Genomic DNA, 26760 nt, shown 5'->3' with positions numbered 1-26760 from the left:
GCTACAGACCCTACGTTGGTCTTAGAGGGTTGAACCAGCAACCCGCCGTGGACTGGAATGCTGGTGCCCCATCTGATGCTGCGTGTAGCCGGTGGTGTGACATTCCCCGCCATCCAGGAGAGCTACCACACTTGAATCCCCCTCATTAGAAAACAGGCATCTATTTACATGCAGCTGTGCGCCTCTGTTTCGCTAATGCGCCACTCCGAGTCATGTACTCGTAACACCTAGGTTGCTCCAGTGGGCCGCTTCTGCCTGTAACTTGTGCCATGCAAACCACTGCATTTACTCTTTCCAGTGGTTCGACGGCCCTGTGGCAGCCATTCTACTTCGCAACTATTGGTCAGTGTAATGTACTGTCAACAGGCCTTCACCTGGCTGTAACTTGTGCGCTCAGAAATATTGCACTGAATCCAACTTTCCTATCTTAAACGCTAAAATATGATTAGATATCAGGGTGGTATAAAATTAGAGGATGAATTATATTAAGAAGATACCATATCTGAAAATGAAACAGCAGAATATATACAAGCAACAGTTAATGCATCTGTAAACGGAATTGTTACCTCAGTACTCCTTGATACTGGCGCAAGTATTTCAGTGATAAAAGGGCAATTTTTCAAGAGAGTTTTCCAAGTCAAGCAATTATTGATTCTGCCAGTGAGTAGCCCGCATCTCGTGGTCGTGCGGTAGCGTTCTCGCTTCCCACGCCCGAGTTCCCGGGTTCGATCCCCGGCGGGGTCAGGGATTTTCTCTGCCTCGTGATGGCTGGGTGTTGTGTGCTATCCTTAGGTTAGTTAGGTTTAAGTAGTTCTAAGTTCTAGGGAACTGATGACCATAGATGTTAAGTCCCATAGTGCTCAGAGCCATTTGAACCATTTGAACCAGTGAGTAACTGTAAAGTTATAGGAGCTTCGAGAAAGAAATCACAGATGGTGAAGTTCAAAATGCAGATAGAGCTTTCCCTCAGAAATGATAGCCTCAGGTGCATGTTCCTATTTATGGAATACCTGTCTGTACCAATAATTTTGAGCTTCGAATTTCTCCAGGATAGAGGATCAATAATAGATCCTGCCCAAGGATTCTGCGAACTGAAGTACCAGGAGCAAAAGATAACCTTACAGCTAAATCAGGAAATTGAGGCAGGCCTTCAGCTGACTAGAACTGTAAATATAGTGGTCAGTGAACAAAAATTGCTTATATTAGAGTATGCTCACCTAAAACAGGTGTTATAAAAGGTTATATTTATGATATGAATGTGTATCCGCCCAAGACCTATTGTAAGGCTTCGTGTTTGGTCCCTTGGATGAAGAAGAATGAGGTAATGAGAGAGATAAAAAAATGCAAGATTGGCAAATTATCAAGCCATCAAATTCACTCTATAGTAGCCCCTTATTAGCCACAATGAAAGCTGACAAAAGCATATGACTAGTCCTAGTTGCACGGGACAGAAATAAAATTGTTGTGGTGCTATGCACTTGGCCTGAAAATCTTGACGAAAGAAGAAAAATAAAAAGTGGCATCTACTATATAAAGAGCCATTCAAGATTGTTTCAGTTCCTCATGACAATTGCTGTTTACTGCAAGACATCAATACTGAAAGTATAAAGGGACTCTATTGTCATAGGGACCTTAAGAAATATTTGCAATAAGAACCACAGTTCTTTGATTGCAAGTAACAAAATACAAGGGTCGTCCACAAAGTAAGTTCTGTTTCTATGCCTATCCGCAGCAGTGCTATGATAGCAGTTCCGAGCATGCGCGGCAGTTACTCTGACTCAAGGAGAAGACATGTACGCCATTTTCAGATTGCTGCTGCCGACGTGTGCTTTGTAGTGCTTCTTTATGTCAGCCATAATTGAAAATGCCACTGTGTGTGAAATCAGGCTGGTGATTTGTTTTCTAAATAAGAAGAAAGTTAAACGAAAGGAAATTCATCAGCAAATCTGTGAGGTTTATGGACGAAATGCTATGAGTGATTCAATGGTTAGAAGATGGGTCAGACAGTTCAATGAAGGACGTAATCATGTGCACGATGAAGAATGAAGTGGACGCCCGTCTGTGGTTACTGATGAACTGGTTCACACCATTGAAGAGAAGACTAAGCACAACTGTAAGTTTACACTGAGTGCCCTTGCTATGAAAGTTCCACAAATATCATGATCACTAGTTCATGAAATTTTTACTGCAAAACTGAAATTTCGAAAACTTTGCTCATGTTGGGTACCCAAAATTCTTACCGAACATCACAAAAAACAACGGATGGGCAGTGCACTTCTGTTTTTGACACACAACAATAAAGAAGGTGATGGTTCGCTATCTCGGATAGTCATGGGGGATGAAATTTGGGTATGTTATGACACCCCTGAAACAAAACAGCAATCAATGGCATGGAGGCACACTTCATCCCCAATGAAGGTTAAGCCTGAGCAAATCTTGACACCTCGAAAAGTCATGTTCACCATTTTTTGGGACAGAAAAGGCATTTTGCTGATTGATTTCTTACCACAAGGCCAAACAATCAATGTACGTGGCTATTGAGAGACCATTAAAAAATTGTGTCGTGCAATACAGAACAAACACCGAGGATTACTGGCAAAAGCTGTTGTTTTTTTCCACAATAATTCCCGACCTCACATGGCGAATGCAACCAGACAACTCTTATGGGAATTTCACTGGGACACGTTTGATGATCCTCCATACATCCCGGACCTCACTCCTAGCGACTTTCATCTCTTCTTACACCTAAAATCTGTCCTTGGTAGTCAACACTTCAATGATGATGACGAGCTGAAAGAACATGTTACCACATGATTTAATACACAGGTGGCAACCTTCTATGAAGAAAGCATACAGAAACTTGTGCCACACTATGACAAGTGCCTACAAGATTTTGGAAGCTATGTAGAAAAGTAGTTTAACAGTTGTAGATTTTTGTACAATAAATATTTTTTCTGTATCTGTACATGTTTGTTTTATATAACCAAATGGAACTTACTTTGTGGACATACCTCGTATCTTCATGCACAAGCACTACTGTAAAGTATGTAAATAGTAATTATAGAGCAGCTTAATTGTAAATTCTTTTACTCATGTGTCTTAGTTTACAAGGATTTATTTCAGGTCATGTATGACCCGACGATATGTTTAACTTTATCTATTTAAAAAAAAAGAAAGTCAATGCCAATATTTTGTGCCACCAGTGTCTGCAACAGTGCTTGAGATTTATGAAGTGATGAATATTTTTCCATTAATGACTTTTAAGCGTATATGTATATGTGAAAACTGGAAAAGGACTTATTATTATATTGTGACTTATTATTATATTATGAAATATAAATAATTTCCTAGAACAATATGTTTTATTATTTTTATAAAAAGTTTTCTACAAAGAATAATCATGTAACAAAAGATAATACCACTAAAAGAATGTATTCGCATTGTATAGTTGGTGAAATTTTCCTTCTTCTATTGTTCTCTATGATTTACGAAGCAGATGAGATTGAAGATAAGCTGAGGTCTGTTCTTTTAAATACTTTAAAAGGTAGTCATAAGTGACCCAAGAAAAATATAATGTGCAATTTAGTAAATGGAATTCTAGTGTGTGGACATTTATTTGTAACTAGATAACCAACTATAAATGTTTTAAGATTTGTGTCCTCAGCAGTCCAGACTGTAATTTGTCTGTCACCATTACATGAGTGCATGGAGCAGAAATTTCAAACTGCAGAAATAATCAGACATTAATTCTTTTGGTCGATATTACAATATTTGATCTCCGAGAACAAGAACCCACAGGAATTTATTATTTTTCTATTCTAACAATGAAAATAACATTCAGTAGAACATCCTTAGACTTTATGTAAATGAAATATTTTTTGTGGCTGGTGGGTGAGATTGATTTTTCTCAGAGTAATTAATCAGTGACTTTAAATAAAAATATTTACAACACCAGCATTGTTATGGGAAGAGGTTGTGGTGTGACATATTAATTATTTGGTGCTTACTGAATTAGTGAAACAGCACTTCAATATTTATTTGTAGTGATAAGGTATGAAAAAATAAGTCATTGTAGTTGGGCTCAGCAGCACATAAACAAGAATCATCAGAGATTATTTATTTCCTTTATTTCTTGCTGCTACATTTTCATACATTTTACAATAACAATTACACAACACCACAATAACTTTAAACAGAACCAAAACCCATTACAGCCACCACTTGTAATTTACCCATCCCACACATCATTTGTTGATTGTTACTGACTTCTTGATTAACTCTTGTAATACGCATCAAGAGGAGTAAAATTTACAATAAACTTTTTACTCATCTTCTTTTCTCATTGCTGGCTCCCGTTCTTCACATCTAGGAGCTGATCACATCTAGGAGCTGATTCTTGAAGCAGAAATTTTTGGTATTATAGGTTCTCATGGATACAATTGGCATAATGCTGAAGTATTGCCTGAGCAGTAATTTCTGTTTCTGTAATTTTTATTCTTTCACATTCTTCTATATCACACTGTCTTTACAATTTTTACTTCAACAAAACTGAGTATTACATTGTTACTGCCAAAATTAAAAACACGTCTGATCACATCAGAGGTATGCCCACTACTAATCCATTCTGTGGTACTAACGATATTTCGAAGAGTTTACAAATTTTATTCACAAATTAATCTCCACCAATTTATATTATTATTTTACAAATGAATCCAGAAGTAAACATAATAAATATCATCAGATTGTGCAATTAATAACAGGAATTTTAAGTCCGCGAGATGATTCATAATTTCAAATATTTCTAAAAAAAAAGTGATTTTACCTGTACGTACAGAGCTAGTACATATCAACTGATTTCTTTTTATGGATTATAGCCTGAAATATACCATACCATGTACAAAATCATGTGAAATTCAGTTCTTTTAGAAAAATAGCTGAGATCACATTAACCTGTTTAAAAAGTTGTAATTGTTTTTGGTATCGATTATTTCTGTTGAGGTAAAGTAATGCTAGAGTAGGGTGTTCCTTTAAAAGCTTATCTCAGATAGTACTTCATTATAGATAACTGCACCATCTGCAAAAAGCCTGATTTTCCTATTAATATTGTCTGCTAGGTCATTAATATACAACATGAATGCGTGGGCCCGTACACTTCCCTGGGGCACACCCTAAGTTACTTCTTCATCTGATGATGACTCTCCATCTAAGATAGCATGCTGTGTCCTCAATCCAGTCACCAATTTCACTTGATACCCCATATGATCATACTTTTGACAGTAAGCATAGGTGTGGTACTGAGTCAAATGAGTTTCAGAAATCATGAAACACTGCATCTGGATGGTGGCTTATGTCTAAAGATTTCAGTATGTCTTTTGAGAAAAGTGTGAGTTGAGTTTCATATGAGAGATGTTTTTAAAAACCATGCTGGATGGCATTGAGGAGGTCATTTTGTTTGAGAAGACACTTTATGTTTGAGCTCAGAACATGTTCTAAGATTCTACAACAAATTGATGTCAAGGATGCTGGATGGTAATTTTTTGTATCACTTCTACTGCCCTTCTTGTAGACGAGTGTGACCTGTGCCTTTTTCCAACAACTGGGCATGGTTTTTTGTTCAAGGAATCTACAATAGTGTCTGTGAGGGTTCTTGTTTTGGTATAGCAGTGCTGCCTGTTGACCTTTCCCATATGCTTGGCTGTACACAAACACCATCTCAGCTTTTTCCCAATCAGAAAACCAAACCTTTCTACTGCTTACAATATGCTGCATCAATCACACAGACTGCAAGAAGGAACACATGGCACATTGAAATGGGACGTCCTCCTCTAGCATTACTTTTCCTCAACAGAAGTAGTCGATACCAGTAATATTTTTCGAATTTTGGACAGGTCAATATTATCTCAGCTGTTTTGCTGGAAAATTTCATATAATTTTGTACATAATATGTTATATCTCAAGCTACAGTTTATGAATAGAAATTATTATTTTGGGTGTTATAATCAATAAATACTTGTTATGAACATACAGTTAAAATTATTTTGTTATAAATATTTAAAATTACTAATTATTTGGCACACTTAAAATTTCAATCATGAATTATGCAGTATAGTACTGTTTATTATGTTTATTTCTGGATTCATTTATGAAATGATAATCAAAACCAATAGAAATTCATTTATCAAGAAAAATTGTAAGCCATTTGGAATGTTGTTATTACCGCAGAGTGTAGTAGTAGTAAGCTTGCCTCCGATGCTAGAATAGGGTATTTTTGTATTTTGGGCAAAAAATGTAAATTCGGCTTTGTTAATGTGAAAATTCAAAAGACTGTGTGGTATACTAAAATGTGACAAAATAAATAAACGTAAAAACAAAAGTGCTGCAACAACAATCTTCAAAATTATTTATATCAATTCAACCATGAGAATTAAAAATGTGAGCATTTCATCTTCAAGAGTCAGACCCCTAGACAAGAACTGGAGCCAACTCTACAAGAAAAGATAAGTAAATCAAAAAGTTTATTGTAACCTTACTATTCTCAAATCTTCAGAAAAGACTTTGCACATTGTGTACAATAACTGCAGCTACGAAGGAAGGGGTAGATTAAAAGTGTGGGCATTGTCTGGTATTAATTGACTAATAATGAAGTTTTGTCTGTTGCAGAAAGGAAACACTTATTTCATTAATTTTTGTAATTTGTGTACTGATAAATTTTTGATCACATGGAGTAAAAAACCAAAGGCTGCCCAACAAAGCAAATCATACCAACAGTGACAATGTACTATTGGTAATGATCGACCAGATCGAATGATAGGGAAGAGGACTTTACAAGTACAATCAGGGACATCAGAAAGGAAAGATACGTACAAACTATTTGTGAAGTTAATTTGTTTGTGGACTTGTGTGCTTGTTAACAAAATGAATAGGGATGAAAGCAAAAATGAGATAGAAATGAAAGCTGTAGGATCCACTCAGGACATGTCTGAGCGGAGTGAAATCGTAGTCAGTAAAGAAACAGTAAAAATTGATATTTTGCAGTTAATTTTGGCAAAAATAGAGGAAATGAAGACAGATAACAATAGCAAATTGGACAAAGTACAAGATCAGATGGATCAACTTAGCACTCAAGTTTCAGGGCTAAAAAATGGGCTGTCAGAGGGGTTAAAAAGTGTGAATGAAAAAGCTGATGTTTTAGAAAATAAATTTATTGTTTTAGAAAATGAGTTTGTAGCTGAGTCAGTGAAACAATCAAAGAATTTTGATGACATCAGAGTTGAACAGAAAGCCATAGTGAAAAAAAAAAGAACCAACAAAATATTGCCAGTTTACACCAAAAAATATTAAATGTAGAAAACTTTTTTAGATCAAAAAATTTGTCTGAGCCAAAGTCGGTGTGCAAACAATGATATTGTGTGATCCTATCAAAAGTTTTCCATTACATGATTTATATCCAGTGGATTTTCTGTGCCCCTCCAGAGATAGTTTGTATCAGGCATCAATGACAATCAAAACATTAAATATGTTAAAAGATTTCTTGAAGGAATAGGTCTGCCATAGGTAAATTTACACTACTGGCCATTAAAATTGCTACACCATGAAGATGACGTGCTACAGACGCGAAATTTAACCGACAGGAAGAAGATGTTGTGATACGCAAATGATTAGCTTTTCAGAGCATTCATACAAGGTTGGTGCTGGTGGCGACACCTACAACGTGCTGGCATCAGGAAAGTTTCCAACCGATTTCTCATACACAAACAGCAGTTGACCAGCGTTGCCTGGTGAAACGTTGTTGTGATGCCTCTTGTAAGGAGGAGAAATGCGTACCACCACATTTCCGACTTTGATAAAGATTGGATTGTAGCCTATCACGATTGTGGTTTATCGTATTGCGACATTGCTGCTTGTGTTGATCGAGATCCAATGACTGTTAGCAGAACATGGAATCGGTGGGTTCAGGAGCATAATACGGAACACCGTGCTGGATCCCAATGGCCTCGTATCACTAGCAGTCGAGATGACAGGCATCTTATCCCTGAGTCAACAGATGGGGACGTTTGCAAGACAACAACCATCTGCACAAAAGGTTTGACGACGTTTGCAGCAGCATGGACTATCAGCTCGGAGACCATGGCTGCAGTTACCCTCGATGCTGCATCACAGACAGGAGCACCTGCAATGGTGTAATCAACAACAAACCTGAGTGCACGAATGGCAAAACGTCATTTTTTCGGATGAACCCAGGTTCTGTTTGCAGCATCATGATGGTCACATCCGTGTTTGGTGACATCGCGGTGAACGCACATTGGAAGCATGTATGCGTCATCGCCATACTGGCGTATCACCCGGCGTTATGGTATGGGGTGCCATTGGTTACACATCTCTGTCACCTCTTGTTTGCATTGACAGCACTTTGAACAGTGGACGTTATATTTCGGATGTGTTATGACCCGTGGCTCTACACTTCATTCGATCCCTGTGAAACCCTACATTTCAGAGGATAATGCACGACCGCATGTTGCACGGCCTGTACGGGCCTTTCTGGATACAGAAAATGTTCGACTGCTGCCCTGGCCAGATCTCTCACCAATTGAAAACGTCTGGTCAATGGTGGCTGAGCAACTGGCTCGTCACCATATGCCAGTCACTACTCTTGATGAACTGTGGTATCATGTTGAAGCTGCATGGGCAGCTGTACCTGTACACGCCATCCAAGCTCTGTTTGACTCAATGCCCAGGCATATCAAGGCCGTTATTACGGTCAGAGGTGGTTGTTCTGGGTACTGATTTCTCAGGATCTATGCACCCAAATTGCATGAAAATGTAATCGCATGTCAGTTCTAGTATAATATATTTGTCCAATGAATACCCATTTATCATCTGCATTTCTTCGTGGTGTAGCAATTTTAATGGCCAGTAGTGTAAATTTAAGTCAGTGAAAAATATATCAGAGTTTTGAGAAAAGTTTTTTTAAATAAATTTTGGTCAGAAGCAGAACAGGAGAGATCAAAAGTGAATTTTCGAATGGTCCTAATTGTAGGAATAGGGATAGCACTTTTAAGAGTTTTATAAGAACCAACTTAAAAAACTAGCACATCTTGACAAACCATTTTATGAAGTGATCTTGATTGATGCAGTTAAAAGGATATTACCAGAAAAATTTCTGTGGAATTTAGTACACAGACCTATCGATTGTCTAGAACAATTTTTACGATATGTAGATAGGCTGGATAGGGCAGTAGAAAGAAGTGTGTACTGTAATAATAAGAATGATTGAAATCACAATGGGAGTAATCACAGAAACAGAGATAATGGTAACTTCTGTCAAACAATGGAAAATCCAGCATGGAATGCAACAGTATCATGAAGAGGGAAGTTGCCACTCATCATGTAGCGGCGAAGCCGAGTCGCTGATAGGCACAACAGAAAGACTCTCACAATTAAACCTTTTGGCCATTAAGGCCTTCATCAACACTAGACACACACACACACACACACACACACACACACACACACACAGAGGCAAATGCAACTGACACACATGACTGCAGTCCTAGGCAACCGAAACCACACTGCGAGCAGCAGCACCAGTGCTGATAGGAGTGGCGACTGGGTGGGGGTAAGGAGGAGGCTGGGGTCAGGAGGGGGAGGGATAGTATGGTGGGGTTGGCACACAGTGAAGTGCTGCAGGTCAGACGGAGAGCAGGGGTGAGGTTTGCGGGGGAGGGGGGGGGGGGGGGGGGGAGTGGCAGAAAAGGAGAGAAATAAAGAGACTGAGAGTGCTGGTGGAATGATGAATGTATAGTGCTGGAATGGGAACAGAAAGGAGCTGGATGGGTGAGGTTGTGGGAATGTACGATATACTGCAAGGAAATTTCCCACCGGTGCAGTTCAGAAAAGCTGGTGTTGGTGGGAAGGAGCCATATGGCATAGGCTGTGAAGCAATCATTGGAATGAAGAACACCATGTTTGGCAGCATGCTCAGCAACTGGGTGGTCCACTTATTTCTTGGCATTTTAATGTAGCATTTCCAAAAGTAGTAAAAACAGTAAAACCTAACAACAATAAGCAATGGGTACCTAAAGGCATAAAAATTTCCAGTGAGAGAAACAGATTTCTGCAGTACTCTTGTAAGAAATATAGAATAACCCAAGAATTTGTAGATTATTCAAAAGCCTACAAAAGAATCTATGGTAGAGTAGTCAAAGAGGCAAAAATTATGTGGAATGACAATTTGATAAGAAACTCATCTAACAAAATGAGATCCACATGGAGAGTTATAAAGAAAGAAACTTGTAGTTCAGTGCCAAAGAAAAAGAATGTATCATTAACACTAGAAGGCTCAAAAGTCATAGACCCAAATTCAGTTGTGGAAAAATTCAATGAATACTTCACCTCACTAGCTGAAGACCTCATTGAAGTACACTGTCAAGGTCCAGTCCCAAGTTTCTTCAGCAAGACAGTGATCATGACTGCTTCTATGTATGTGTATAATATAAACCCCAATTAAATTATAAGTAAAATTAAATCATTAAGCAATAAAATATCAAGTGGTCTTGATGAAGTACCTGATTTCGTATTAAAAGTATGTGCTCACCACATAGCAAACCCCTTGGCAAAAATTTTCAACCTCTCTTTAAAAACTGGTGTATTTCCAGATATTTTTAAAATAGCGAAAGTTTCACCACTGCTAAAAAAAGGTTCTTCTGAAAAAATATCAAACTACTGTCCCATGTGACAGTTAAGTACCTTCTCAAAAATTCTAGAAAAGCTCTTCTATGACAGGCTTTTAAGTTTCATAAATAAATATGCACCTCTTACAGTACAACAACATGGTTTTAGAAAGTCTAAATCTACACAGACAGCAATTTTTGAATTCTTAGACTGCATTTTAAAATCCCTTGATCAAAATAAATTAGCTGCAGGTATTTTTCTAGATCTATCAAAAGCCTTCAATGTCCTGGACCATAACATTCTGCTCGAAAAATTAGAAAGACAAGGAGTGAGAGGTGTAGCACATAGCTGGTTGAGTTCAAACCTAAAAAATCACAGGCAGAAAGTATCACTTCAACATGAATTCAACAAAATGAATAAAACAAGAAACATCAACTTTCTTTCTAGGGAATGACCAATAAAATATGGTGTACCACAGGGCTCAATCTTAGGTCCACTACTCTTCTTGATTTATGTGGACGACTTAGTTGAATATATGAGTCCCACAAAAACTATCCTGCTTGCCGATGACACCAGCATATTGCTCACTGGATCCAGTCCAGAAACTTTGTGGTCCACAGCAGAACGTTCTATGAAAAGACTTTCTGAGTGGTTCACAAAAAACAAACTCATTATAAATACTGAAAAACCTGTGTGTGTCGATTTTCATTTAATGCCTCCAACTAATCAAATGTCTCTTCAAGCCCAATTAAAAAATGATCCCCTAGAAAATGTAAGTGTCACAAATTTCTTTGGTCTTTGGGTTTGGCATGACTTTGTGGCACTGATGAGATTGACACCAGTATCAACCTGAGCATCATCTTTGAACTGAGCAAAACATTATCTTTGTGTAGTTCCGCCATCCAGTTCTGTGTAAGCCTTGTTTGTGTAAAGAGGTGAATAAATGAACTCCTGATTATAAGGTGGTGTTTGGTGTATCTAACCCGAGCATTCACCTCACTGGTGACCCTGAGTTGTAACGTCTTCCGTTTTCGCCTTTTTACTGTGTCCGCGGCCTCCGCATTGGTTATTTTCGTGTGTATTACATCAACACAACATTCAAACAATGGCTTCCGCCCAACGTCTAACGCTGGATTTTGTGATCGACATGCATCGTGTTGCGGGTGATGTACACCCACCAGGACTGCAACACGATGCCACTCACTCGTCGATTATGCCGATTTCGCCAGACGTTTTTGTGCCTGCAACCATAAGTGAAGTTAGGAGTGTGCATGACTTCGGCTATCAGACACGTTTGTACCCGCCACATGTGCCCTCCCTCATCGACGGTGCAATTACCTCTTACGGATCTCCATGCAGTGCAGGATCAATGCCAATTTCTGCAACTGCTTCATTGGATAACCTACCACCGCCAGGACAATGGTTTGCCATGCTTCAGTACCACGCAGATACCTGCCACGTGGCCAGAACTGCTTTGTTCACAGGTCAACCTCCTCAGCATCCGACCACGCCTGCGCCTGCCTCGGTTCAGCTTCAGCACATGCCTTCCTGCTTCAATACCTTGGCCTGCAACAGGAACAATGGCTTGTTATCTGTGCCTGACCTCCATTTCCGTCCTACTGCTACGCCTCAGTGTTTTGTGCCACGACATTCACCTTATCCGCACACCATTTTGAGTGAAGTGTCTATGAACAGTGAACATTCACACATTCTGCCCAACATTCGACATCATTTTCCTCACTTCTGGACAGCCCGCACCTCCGAAGCCTCCCTGCAACACAGGTGGCTCCGACTCTGATCACACATCGAGTTTTCTGTGGACTGGCACGCGTTTTCAAACTTTGAACTTTTTCTCACCTGTCGCCCCCGCGCCGGCTCCAGTCGAGCTTCCACTCCCATTCTCAGCACATCTCAGTGCCTCATTTGCATCGGTCTTCTGCGACACGTCAATCCGAACACACCCGCAACGTGTCAAACTTCCGCAACCGCAATTGACACATTACAGTGTCTCACCCGCGTCGGCCTTCCGCATCGCAACAGATTGTGCTCAACCACAATGCGTCATCTTCACGTTGCCACCCGACCAGCCATTGTCGCCACATACCCTGGAGACACACTCTCCTGGAATACTGCAGCAGCAACAGCTCGTTTCCGGCAGTGCCCCGACGAATTCAACTCACCCTGTTCTTCTGAATGTTCTAGAACGCTGACCGACACTGCCACCATTCAATCCCGACAGGGCAACAACCTGGTTTAAAATTGTGGACAAAGTGTTCAACCATTTCAAACTCGATGAATCAGCCAGATTTATGTGCCTTATCACCCACCCGCACGACCAGGAGGACTTGATTGCTAACCTAGTCGACACCCCAGACTCAGCTACCCAGTACACTCTAGCCAAAAAGACAGTTCTAAGTTGGCTTGCGTGCTCAACTGAGACAGCAATATGGCTAGTGCTCCACGTCGAGCAACTAGGCAATGACAAATCTTCACAACTTTGGAGACGGCTACGGGCCCTGGTCAGTGACGATCTACTCTCTGACACACTCTCCTCACCATCTGGACAGATAAACTACCTCCCCACATCCGCTTTGCTCTGGCTCAGAGGTCTCTCGAACCTGTCAAGCAACAAATCACAATTGCTGATAGACTACATGATGCATCACTGCTCTATTTCGGCAGCCACTGCCTACCTGGCAAGTCTCAGGTTCAGGCTCCTAGTCCAATGGCTGGACACGTCCGGGGCCGCACTGTACCGACTGTTCCGCTCGCTCCAGGACGCAGTATACAAACAGCTGGGATGTCACCGGCTCTGCCCTCGGTCATGCCCCCTCCTGCAACCAAACCGGCTGCGGCCACTAAACCTCAGTCACCACCTCTGGCAACGAACTTTCCACAGGAAATGCAGCCGCACTACCCATACCGTTACTTCCGCACACGGTTTGGTGAGGCGGCATGGAACTGCAGACCACCCTGCTGCTTCCGAAATGCAAATCATAGGTAGTTCTGGGTGACGCCTCTTGTGCACAACATGACAAGCACCTCCCAGTGCTCCATTCTCTGTCCGGGAACAATCGGATAATTACGGACAACTTTATATTAAAGACATTTCGTCGGGATACTTTTTCCTAGTGGACACAGGCGCCAATGTTTCGCTGCTGCCTACATCATTAGTGTCACTGAAGATCCACCTTCATCATACTTCACTGCAAGCTGTGAATTCTACTCTACTACAATGCTCGGGTTCAACCTCCCACGTCGTCTCACTCTCCGCAAACTGCAAACTCGAGTGGTTTTTTTTAGTGTGCAATATTGAGGCATTGATTTCTTGCGACACCACGAACTTTCACCGGACCTAATGTGAAACACTGTGTTTCATCACATGTCCAAAACACACTTCCCCCCCCCCCCCCCTCCTCCCGACTCGTCAGTCCGGGCTCATATCATTCATACGTGCTTGGCTCTGTCGACGACATTAAAGAAAAAATGCACAGGTGCCTTGTCCAGCATGAAAATGTAACTCGCCTATGCAAGGAAAACTTCAAGCTCTCTCTCCGGCTCCACGAAACTCAGCTCCAGCTGTCCGACGCAGCAAAGGAATTAGAGACACTGCAGCAAGGACAGAGCAAGGTCAGTAAGTGTGCCGAATCTGCTTGTAGTCCTAGGAATTGAGCTTCCATGTGCTTACCTCCCGCTAACCCTTACAACTGTGCTATCAAGTCTACCATAACGGGTACTGACAGTTCCACAGGGCCACATCCCTCTAACACGGTAGTATTTGACACTCGGCCGGACACGAGTGCACATGCGCGACGAGCGTCACGTGTTCCCATACTGACAGCTTCTACCCATCCCCTTGCGGACAGCACCTCAAACTACGCAACGTCGGCTTCTGCGCACTGCCATGTGACCACCACTGATAACACAAACAGTGCACTCACGCCTAGTGCTTCGCCTGCGACTGCTGCCACAGGCCGTGCCCTCGGACAATGGACTACCTAATGCTTCACGAACTCTACCGAGCTCACCCGACCATTGTGCCACTGCTTCGGGCCGGCGGCCATCTTGTCACGTTGACTCCTTGGATACTTCACCGCCTCGGCTCCCGTCGGATCCGCCGAGTGGCTCCGAGCTCCACGACTTCACCTCACCTGCCCCGCCCGCCTCACATTGTAAACAAACCACTTCCTGTGCCGCCAGCAACATTTGCGTCATCACCAACGGCAAAGTTCACAAGCTTCACCTCACGCCAGGCCCCACAATCTCCAGTAAACCTTGTCGACTTTGTCCCAAACGCCTCTCCGACCTTAAAAAGCAGATCTCTGAACTTTTAAGCTCCGGCGTCATCGAACCCTCTACCAGCAGCTGGTCTACGCCCATTCATATGACACCCAGAAAGACGGGTCCTGGTGCATGTGTGGAGACTACCGTCAACTAAACGCATGAACAATTATGGACACCTACCCCATATCCAACATTGCCGACTTTACCAATTCCCTCGCAGGTGTGACCACGTTCTCTGTCATTGATTGCAAATGTGCCTACCACCAGATCCCCATGGCATCTGAAGACATCGAGAAGACAGCAAGCGCCACCCCAATCTGGTTATTTCAGTTTTGATTCATGCTCTTCGGTCTGAAAAACGCAACCCAGACCTGGCAACACTTCATCAACGAAGTGCTATTCAGACTAAAATTCTGCTTTGCATATCTTGATGACATTCTTGTGTTCAGCTCCTCCATCAAGGACGACATTCGACATGTGCAAACTGTTATGGACACTCTCATGGCAGCAGGCATCGAGAATAACCAAGACAAATTGCAGCTACATCAACCCGCTGTCACTTTTCTTGGTTTTCGGGTCTCTGCCGACGGCATTTCACCGTCCCCTGAGAAAGTACAAACAATACTAAACCCACCCAGACCTTCGTCATTCAAAGAGCTCCAGTGCTTTCTGGGGACGGTTAATTATTATCACTGTCATCTACCTCGGGCTGTGGAGATTCAGGCTCCACTGACGGACGCCTCATCCCATCCCATCCTCATCCCAATGCGCAGCTTTTCATCGCCACAGAAGTGAGTGATACTGCCATCGGTGCTGTCCTTAGCCAGACAGTCGACGGCCAAACATCGCCTATACAGTTCTTCTCGTGCAGGCTCACCAATGCACAACAGAAATAGTCTGCGTTTGACAGGAAGTTGCTCATGGTCTACGAAGCGATAAAGCATTTTAACACTGACGTTGAGGGATGCCCTTTCTATGTTTTAACAGACCACAAAACCCTGACTGCAGCCATTTCAAACCCGCCAGCTGACCCGCCTCCTCGCCGTTTCAGATACATGGACTTCATATCTCAGTTCACCACTGATGTGAGACCAATAAAGGGTGCTGACAATATAGTTGCTGATTTCCTTTCATGAGTCGATGCCATTCATTCACTGTTAGACCTCTCTAAAATGCCTAACCTCCAACCCACTGACAAGGACACACAAAACCTGATTTCAGACTCTACCTCTTCACTACTCTGCGTCCACACCACCTTCCCTGGCATTTCTGGTGAGATCTATTGCGACGACAGTATGGGCATGTTACGCCCCCTCATCCCAACCATGCTCTGCCGTGCTGTCTTCAACACACTGCATAATTTAGCCCACCCCGGTGTTCATGCGTCCGCCTGCCTTGTAGCGGAGCACTTTGTGTTGAGAAATGTCAACAAGGACTGCCAACAATGGGCACATTTCTGCATTGCGTGCCAATGCTGCAAAGTGCACAAGCACACTTCAACCCCTCTCGGCACCTTTTCGATCCCTCCTGGGCATTTCCAGCACATTCACGTTGACACTGTCGGCCCTCTTCTCCCCTCTAATGGCTTTCTTTATGTTCTCTCGTCTATAGACCGAATAACTCGCTGGGTCGAGGCTGTCTCCCTCCCCAATATCATGGCAGAAACTGTTGCTCGAGCTTTCGTAGAGTCATGGGTATTGCGTTTTGGATGTCCAGCTATCATCACGACTGACCAGGGCAGACAATTTGAGTCAGCCCTGTTCAACTGGATTTGTAACATTTGTGGCATCCGGCGCATCCGTACCACAGCGTATCACCCGCAAAGTAATGGGCTAGTTGAGCACTGGCACCGCACTTTCAGGCCGCTCTTCGATGTCACGGCTCTCTTTTGACAGAGGCCCTTCCCCTTATGCTACTCAGCTTTCTTGCGATCTATAAGGAAGACCTCAAAGGCACAATAGCCGAGTTCGTATACAGCCAGAACATTGTTCTCCCTGGCGATCTGGTGAGTCCTTCCACTTCTCTCCCTCAGTTTGACTTACCTTCCTTCGTGGACCACGTCAGACGCCACTTCATCAGCCTCCACATCCCTCCGCCTGCCAGCCATTCCCGCCCTAAGGTTCACGTCCTGAAATCTCTGAACAATTGCAAGTACGTAATGCTCCGAGATGACACTGTCCGTGCTCCCCTCCAATGTCCATATACCAGCCCGTACCGAGTCCTCCAGCGCTCAGCCAACACCTATGACATCCAGAGAAAGATTCAGCTGTTACAGTCTCTCTCATCAGACCTAAGCCTGCTCATGCCGAGCCCACTTCTACCCCCCTTCAGGCCACGACCATGCCACTCACTGTCATGGCTCACGACACTCTGACCACTCCCCCCACGTCAGACTTACTCACTCAGTCGAGTGACTTCCAGCTCCAATCGTCGAGCTCTCCTCCGACCTCGCCTTCTACTCTGGCCTCACGCACCCCGTCGAGCGATCACATGCTCCCCACGTCGAGCCTACCTACAATCACGCCCTCACCTCTGGGCCCTTCTCCGGTCCCTTTGACCTCTCCCCCATCGCCTGCCTCGCCCTGTCGAGGTTTCTCACCCCCCCTCCTAATCTTGAACGTGCCCTTGCTCGAGGTGTTTGTGCCTGTCCCCCCCGGACATAATCCACAACATCTCTATAATACTATGCGATGACACACTGTTTGTCATGTGTTTCCCTTCATCCGGTGCTCATGACACAACCTCCACCATTCCCTGCCACCTGGTGAAATGTGTTCCCCTTTTGCCCAACGTCGACCCGGACATGCTTCGTGTGTTCGCCACGCACAGTGGAGACATTGTCGTCATCGCTCCATTCCTCCTGCAAACCGCCGGCCTACCTGTCACCGCACGACCAGCACACCCATTACGATGCCTGGCGCACTTCAACGACTTCCAGGTTCAGTGGCTGGACCTTCCTTCACGACATCTACCCACACCGCTCCCCAATGACGCTGTCGAGCTGACCATGGTCCGGCTCCCGCGGACCACCCCTGCTGATGCCATAGTCACCCCACCCGGCCTCTCAGGACTATGAGGTGATGTGGAGCCGATTGACACCAATATCGACCTGAGCATCATCTTTGAACTGAGCAAAACATTATCTTTGTGTAGTTCCGCCATCCAGTTCTGTGTAAGCCTTATTTGTGTAAAGAGGTGAATAAATGAACTCCTGATTATAAGGTGTTGTTTGGTGTATCTCACCCGAGCATCCACCTCAACTTAAAGTGGGACACAAATATAAATAACTTGTGTAGAAAACCATCATCTGTGTGCTATGGCCTAAGAATTTTAAAGGCTACAACAAGCAAAACAACAGTACTGCAGGCATACTGTGCACAGTTCCACTCACTAATCCGATATGGGATCATTTTCTGGGGATACTCAACTCACAGTGTAAACGTTTTTAGAATGCAAAAAAGGGCTTTAAGAATAATTTGAGGCCTTGAAAAGATGGAGTCCTGTAAATCCCATTTTACTGAGCTTGGTGTTCTAAATGTTCCAAGTTTATTCATTTATGAAACTATCTTGTTCATTAGGGATTACCTCCTGAAAACAGGCAAACTGCTACAGAACAAAAATGTACACAACTATAGTACCAGAAGGGAATCAAATATACATGAAAAATGTCACAGAACAACCACCTATCAGAGGAACATAATTAACATTGGTGTAATATTACACAGTAAGATACCAGAGGAAATAAAAAATACTACTCATCCAATATTTAAAGCTAAACTAAAGGCATTTCTAATAAAGCACTGTTTCTATTCTGTCAGAGAATTTCTGAATAAGTAACAAAATTAGTTGTAATAGATACCTAATTTTAATTTGCCCACAATTTTGCTAATACTATGTATTATTGTAACTTATCTTTGACCTGTCCAATATCAATTGTACAATTTGTGCTATATTGTAAAACTGGACCAATAAAAAATCAGTCAATCAACCACAGTTTGTCGGTGGCCATTCGTGCAGACAGACAGCTTGTTGAAGCAAGCACAGGACCCCCACTTACATTTGCAATTAGATAATAATAACAGTGTTAATGATGTGGCACATGAATCTGAAATTGAACAGGAGGAATATTAGATTTCTCATTTATATTTTGATCAAAAGTTTTGGGATGCTATGTTTAATTAGAGTGATGTAGGTGCTAATCACAAACCAGAATGTGAGAGTAATGGGAATTTTGATGCAATATGTACTAATGATTTTTTCTCTTGGTCAGAAAACAGTGTTATTGATGTTTGTAAATCAGGAGATGACTATTGGATCTGAACTAGGTGGTATTTTTGATGTAGATGTGAATGAGAGCTGTGAAGTGAGTGAGGATGGTAAGTCTGAGGCTGGTGGCTTATTGCAAATGAATGTAGGTGAGCTAAGTGACTTTGATGGAGATGAAACTTGTATTTGTATTTGTCTGTATTTGTATTTTATTCATCTCATAACAAACATTTACAGATCATCTGATCATGCTGCACAGGAGACATCATTAGTGATGTTGTTGCTGAAGTAATTTTGGAGGAATATGATGATGATGAGTACCAGGTATGTGTGGAGTTTAAGAATAATGAAGTTTCAAAGTTATTTGTAAATGATGTTGACAATACAGGTAAGGTAAGTGATGCATGTGATGATGTAAGTCAAAGTCATTGAATACCAGTCCAGTTAAAACAGTTTTTCATTACTGTCAAGCAGAGTATTAATACAAACAGTAAAGGTGAGGTATCTGGAGCTTGAAGAACAAAAGTGAAAACTTTTTGAAGTTTGTTTGGGACCAGACTGATGATAAAACAGATAAAGGTGCATTCTGGAATAAGTTAGCTGTGCTTAGTCATAATTTGTATCCCAGTTGGTGGAATGAAGTGAAAGAGGATGTAAACAGGATGCATAATTTTCATGGTAATGTGTTTTGTGTTCCTTCTGTAATGAGTGATGTTAGTTTTGCCATGGAATCTATTCATTGTGTTCAATCTTTACCTGACAACATGATTAATAAAAATAATATTATGATACCTGTAAAGTTGATAAAACCTTGTGAAGACAGTGTGGATGTAGCATTTGACGAAATTGGAAGTGATCTTTTGCATGAAGTGTCTGACAACAGAGAGGATGATTCAGATATTAGGTGTCCTTGTATGAAAGTTAAGACTGATCACAGGGAAGGCAACTGTTTGACTGATACAGGTAGCATTATTTGTGGTACATCTGAACAATTTAGAGACAAGATCAAGTATAGTAAGAATTTTGTGGAAATGCCCATTGTAGGTGTAAAGATAAGAGGAGCTACAGGTAAGCAAAGCAAATTGGTAAAATCTCAGATAATTTTCTCTTGGTCAGAAAACAGTGTTATTGATGTTTGTAAATCAGGTGATGACTATTGGATCTGAACTAGGTGGTATTTTTGATGTAGATGTGAATGAGAGCTGTGAAGTGAGTGAGGATGGTAACTTTACAGGTATCATAATATTATTTTTATTAATCATGTTGTCAGGTAAAGATTGAACACAATGAATAGATTCCATGGCACAACTAACATCACTCATTACAGAAGGAACACAAAACTCATTACCCTGAAAATTATGCTTCCTGTTTACATCCTCTTTCACTTCATTCCACCAACTGGGATACAAAAACTTTTAGTACAGATGACAAGACCTTTGAAAATGGATGCTTGGCGTTGAATTGGTTAGTGAAAGTTGAGGCTTTTTTTGGATGGAGTGCTAAAGAATTGTTTATTTTGGAATCTAAAAGTAATACTCATGTGAAAACTAATTTCTATTATTTAAACTATGGGAAAAGTTGTAACTATTTGCAAAGCATTGTGAACCAAAAGTGAATACCAGATGTTTGATGATGATATAAATTTTGATGAGACAGAGGATCAGGATTTTGAAAGTGTAGTAGATTCTAAAGTGAGGGGAGTTACAACTCTTGATGACCAGCAAAAGAAACAACTTAAGAATTTGTTATTGGAGTGTAGTAATGTGTTCGGTGAAAAACCAGGGAAAGTGAAATGCTATCAGTGCATGCTTTACCTTAGAGATCATCAACCTTTCTTTCTCAAACCATATAAAGTACCATTTTCAAAAAGGAAAGACGTTGAGAATGAAATTCATAAAATGGAAACATGAGGAGGGTATCTGAGAGAAGCAGAAGTACTTACAATAATCCTTTAACTGTGGTAAGTAAGAGAAATGGTGGAGTGAGAACTGTTTTGAAATCTAGACACCTTAATAAGTTTCTTATCAGAGAGTACGACCATCCTGAGAACGTGGACAAGATGTTACACAAATTTGATTATGTAAAATATATGAGTAGCTTGGACTTGACCTCTGGATTTCATCAGATCCCACCTGAAATTAATTCTGGAAAGTATACTGCATTTTTGTATGGAGGTAAGTGTTTTCAATACTGTGTGTGCCATTTGGGCTAAATGTATCTGCAGTGGAATTCATAAGAGCTCTGGATTCTGTCTTGGGAAGTGAAGTGAGTTCAAAATTTATTGTGTATGATGATGATATTTTGGTCACTGAAAAGACTTGCGAACAACATTTGGATCTGTTAAAGGTGTGTTTTCAAAATTGTAATCAGGATGCACTTCCTTTTTGTATTATGAGAGACAGCAGTGATGTTGTTTTGGGTGGTCATTTATTTCAGGAGGTTGAAGTTGAAGGTGTTATTGAACATAGATCTCTTGCATTTGCTAGTAAAGTATTGCAGAAGCATGAAAAGGCAAACAATGTAACTGAGAAAGAACTTTTGGCTGTGCATTTGGTGTTCAGCGAGTTTAGAAATTATTTAATAGGTCACAAAGTCATCATCTATAATGATCACAAAGCAATATGTTATCTCCAGGATTATATGCTGTGCCATAACAGAATTACTCATTCAGCCTTGTTTTAACAGCAGTTCAATTATTAAATCAGATACATTAAGGGCACAGGCAATGTAGTTGCTGATGCTTTGTCCGGGCTGCCTTTAGGAAGTGAATCATCTAACAACTTTGGAGAAGGAGAGAAAGAATTTAAAATTATGTACTTGAGAGGTGGGAAAGAGGAAAAAGAGATCTTGAAAATTTGCAAAGACATCTGCTGTGATCAAAATTGGAAATTGGTTAAGAGCATGTTGGGTAAGAAAGGAGGAGAAAAGACTGAACAATATTATATATTTTATTCAGGAGACATAAGACTGACTCAGATGATTGGGAACTATGTTGGCTGGAACAGTGTACTGATACTTAAATTACTTATACAAATGAGAGTTTTGGTCATTGTGGATCAACCAATTGTACGCAAAAGATTCAGGAAAACATCTATTTTTATAACATAGAAAGGAGAGTCAAGAAAATGATTGCCAGCTGTGACAGATGTCAAAGAGTGAAAGTAAGTAACCAAACAAGTAGAGGCCAAGTGCAAAACATACGGTCTGATAGTAACATAGATATGAATCTTTGCCAAAGTCTAAGAATGGATTTTGTTATGTTTTTGTGGTGGTTGATGTATTTTCAAAGTTCATAAAGCTGTTTCCTCTTAAGAAAGCTATCAGTAAGCAAATGATTTCTAAGTTTGAAAACACATATTTTCATCAGGTGAGTATTCCTTTAACAATTTTATCTGGCAATGGTTCTCAGGTTATATCACAAGCTAGGAAAGATTTTGTTGATCATGCAAAAATAAGGCATCCTCTAACCTCTATGTACCATCCACTGAGTGTCCTGAAGAAAGAATTATGAGAGAAATTGGAAGACTGTTTAGAACATATTGTAGTAATCAAACAATGGAAGATCCAGGATGGAATGAAACAATACAAGAGAAGGAAAGCTGCTACTCACCATATAGTGGAGATGCTGAGCCGCAATAGGCACAATAAAAAGTAATGGCCAAAAGCTATAATTGTGTGAATCTTTTTATTGGGCCTATCGCCGCTCAGCATCTCCGCTATATGGTGAGTAGCAGCTTTCCTTCTCACATATTGTAGTAAGAATCATACCAGATGGATAGATTACGTTAGTGATTTTGAGGATATTATGAACAGCTTACAACATTCTTCAACAAGTTTTTCACCATTTGAAATCATGTTCAATCACAGACCAGCTAACTTTATTTCTGAGAATGCTCAGGTTTCTCATGTAAAATTCTGTCACTGCAAGAGAGACAATAACATGTCAGGGAGATGATGAAAAAGCAGGGAGATAGGAGAAAGCAGAGACGTGGTGGTAAAGTCAGAATTTCTAAGCTTTAGGTAAGAGATCTTGTGTTTGTGAAATCCAAAGAGAAATCTAAAGTGTTGACATGTGAGATAAAGAAATTTTTTGTTATTTATATAGGACCATTCAAAATTCTTGAAAATCCCCAACCTAATGCACACAGACTAGTGTATCCTAAATCTAAGAAGTTGTTTGGATCAATATCACTGAACTGAAAGCTTATAGGCATGATCCATAAGTATCTAATTCTTTTGTTTCTTTTCTTTCTCTTTTATCAGGAATGTACTAAGTTGATGTGCATCCTAAAGTTCTGTCTTATCTATTGACTGACTTTAAATCTATGCCACACTATATTTGCAGTTTCATACAACCATATAGTTCTGTTTTGTAATAGATATGTGATTTAGAATTTCATACATATATGCCATGTGACTAGATGAGTAGGTCCTTTTACAATTTCAAAATGGGACAATGCCATTAAATATCTAGTACTAAATTTCGTGTCTTAGAATTCTGTTAGTGTTAAATATTATTACCATTCCTGTGTACTCTGCAGAAATTAATTAAATTTAATTTTAATGACCTCTTTTGGGTAAAGTCATGGGTGTTATGGTAAACTGAATGAAGACGCATTTTATTTATGTGCACTGTAAGTATTAGGAATATAATCATAAAGTTTCATATGTGCAAGTATATCTGTGTATATTACCTTACTAGTTCATTTTTTCATTGCATTTAGCTCTGTTTATTAATGTACCATTTATGTGAACACTTTTAATCCATTCTGACTTAAACCCTGTATACTTATGTTTTCAATATAGATGTTGTTGTTGTCGTCTTCAGTCCTGAGACTGGTTTGATGCAGCTCTCCATGCTACTCTATCCTGTGCAAGCTTCTTCATCTCCCAGTACTTACTACAACCTACATCCTTCTGAATCTGCTTAGAGTATTCATCTCTCGGTCTCCCTCTACGATTTTTACACTCCACACTGCCCCCCAATGTTAAATTTGTGATCCCTTGATGCCTCAGAACAAGTCCTACCAACCGGTCCCTTCTTCTAGTCAAGTTGTGCCACAAACTCCTCTTCTCCCCAATTCTACTCAATACCTCCTCATTAGTTATGTGATCTACCCGTCTAATCTTCAGCATTCTTCTGTAGCACCACATTTCGAAAGCTTCTATTCTCTTCTTGTCCAAACTATACCTGACACTTAAATCTATACTTGATGTTAACAAATATCTTTTCTTCAGAAACGCTTTCCTTGCCACTGCCAGTCTACATTTAATATCCTCTCTACTTCGACCATCATCAGTTATTTTGCTCCCCAAACAGCAAAACTTCTTTACTACTTTAAGTGTCTCATTTCCTAATCTAATTCCCTCAGCATCACCCGACTTAATTTGACTACATTCCATTATCCTCATTTTGCTTTTGTTGATGTTCATTTTATATCCTCCTTTCAAGGCACTGTCCATTCCATTCAACTGCTCTTCCAAGTCCTTTGCTGTCTCTGACAGAATTACAATGTCATCAGCGAACCTCAAAGTTTTTATTTCTTCTCCATGGATTTTAATTCCTACTCCGAATTTTTCTTTTGTTTCCTTTACTGCTTGCTCAATATACAAATTGAATAACATCAGGGAGAGGCTACAACCCTGTCTCACTCCCTTCTGAACCACTGCTTCCCTTTCATGGCCCTCGACCCTTATAACTGCCATCTGGTGTCTGTACAAATTGTAAATAGCCTTTCGCTCCCTGTATTTTACCCCTGCCACCTTCAGAATTTGAAAGAGAGTATTCCAGTTAACGTTGTCAAAAGCTTTCTCTAAGTCTAAAAATGCTAGAAATGTAGGTTTGCCTTTCCTTAATTTTTCTTCTAAGATAAGTTGTAAAGTCAGTATTGCCTCACGTGTTCCAACATTTCTGCGGAATCCAAATTGATCTTCCCCGAGGTCAGCTTCTACCAGTTTTTCCATTTGTCTGTAAAGAATTCGCGTTAGTATTTTGCAGCTGTGACTTATTAAACTAATAGTTCGATAAATTTCACATCTGTCAACACCTGCTTTCTTTGGGATTGGAATTATTATATTCTTCTTGAAGTCTGAGGGTATTTCGACTGTCTCATACATCTTGCTCACCAGATGGTAGAGTTTTGTCAGAACTGGCTCTCCCAAGGCCGTCAGTAGTTCTAATGGAATGTTGTCTACTCCCGGGGCCTTGTTTCGACTCAGGCCTTTCAGTGCTCTGTCAAACTCTTCACGCAGTATCGTATCTCCCATTTCATCTTCATCTACATCCTCTTCCATTTTCATAATATTGTCCTCAAGTACATCGCCCTTGTACAGACCCTCTATATACTCCTTCCACCTTTCTGCTTTCCCTTCTTTGCTTAGAACTGTGTTTCCATCTGAGCTCATGATATTCATACAAGTGGCTCTCTTTTCTCCAAAGGTCTGTTTAAGTTTCCTGTAGGCAGTAACTATCTTATCCCTAGTGAGATAAGCCTCTACAACCTTACATCTGTCCTCTAGCCATCCCTGCTTAGCCATTTTGCACTTCCTGTCGATCTAATTTTTGAGACGTTTGTATTCCTTTTTGCCTGCTTCATTTACTGCATTTTTATATTTTCTCCTTTCATCAATTACATTTAATATTTCTTCTGTCACCAAGGATTTCTACTAGCTCTCGTCTTTTTACCTACTTGATCCTCTGCTGCCTTCACTACTTCATCCCTCAGAGCTACCCATTCTTCTTCTACTGTATTTCTTTCCCCCATTCCTGTCAATTGTTCCCTTATGCTCTCCCTGAAACTCTGTACAACCTCTCGTTCTGTCAGTTTATCCAGGTGCCATCTTCTTAAATTCCTACCTTTTTGCAGTTTCTTCAGTTTTAACTACAGTTCATAACCAATAGATTGTGGTCAGAGTCCACATCTGCCCCTGGAAATGTCTTACAATTTAAAACCTGGTTCCTAAATCTCTGTTGTACCATTATATAATCTATCTTATACCTTCTAGTATCTCCAGGATAGGCAAAAAATAGGCCGGGTGATGTGAGGGAGGTATTGAACAGCATACTTAGTACACAAAACAATGTTTCAGGATTTGATGTGAGAGCTAGACAGGACGTTACCTATCTGTTGGAGAGTGTGATGAGAAATCTAGGGAGGAAACTGAAAGATGTGATGGATCCACTTCCCACACTCCTGTATGGCTGCACCCTTGTAGGTCCAGTCGACTTACAAGGGATCATAGTTGCTGGGTAGTGTACTCAAGCATCTGTAAACTACATCAGTTTTGTGATTGAAATTTGTAAATTATTAGCCAAGAAATTATGCTATATGGAGAATTTGTAGAAATACTTGTTTAGAAAAGTAGTCACTGCTATAGCCAGTGTTATTCCACATTGATGTATCTTTATTCATGTAGGGAACTAACTTCCCAATATATTATGCAACTATAAATAATGCTGTGGAAGGCTGATGTTGTATGATGGATGATTTATTATGCTCAACACAGAAATGTGGAAACTTAGAAAGTTCAAAAGTGCAT

The sequence above is a fragment of the Schistocerca americana genome, chromosome 2 (assembly GCF_021461395.2).
Source record: "Schistocerca americana isolate TAMUIC-IGC-003095 chromosome 2, iqSchAmer2.1, whole genome shotgun sequence".
Taxonomy (NCBI): Eukaryota; Metazoa; Arthropoda; class Insecta; order Orthoptera; family Acrididae; genus Schistocerca; species Schistocerca americana.
Note: the sequence above shows the minus strand (reverse complement) of the source record.